Genomic DNA, 474 nt, shown 5'->3' with positions numbered 1-474 from the left:
CTACACACACACACACATATATATATATATATATATATATATATATATATATATATATATATATATATTACATAAAAATATTATATAAAACAAAAGAAATAAATATAAATTACCATGGCTGCGAGTTGTATGAGTCTGGGGGCCCATATAATTTCGCCGAGGGTAAACAGAGCCACAGCAGCAACAGCAGCAGATACAGAAGAAGATAAAACCTATACATAATTTTATTTTATTTTATTTTATTTATTTTGTTTTGCTTTGTTTGTTGTTTTGTTTATTCTATTCGTTATATTTATTAATTTTGTTTTTTTTTTATTTTTTTTTTGGTTTTTTTCTTTATTTTATTTAGAGGGAACCGCATCAAACAGAGAAGAAAAGAAACAACACAATTAAAATAATTAATTATATTAATTAAATAAATTAAATTAATAAAAAAAATAAATAAATAAAATATATTGAATAAATAAGTTAAAT

Source organism: Eimeria mitis, genomic scaffold (genome assembly GCF_000499745.2).
Source record: "Eimeria mitis Houghton genomic scaffold, Emh_scaff379, whole genome shotgun sequence".
Classification (NCBI taxonomy): Eukaryota; Apicomplexa; class Conoidasida; order Eucoccidiorida; family Eimeriidae; genus Eimeria; species Eimeria mitis.
Note: the sequence above shows the minus strand (reverse complement) of the source record.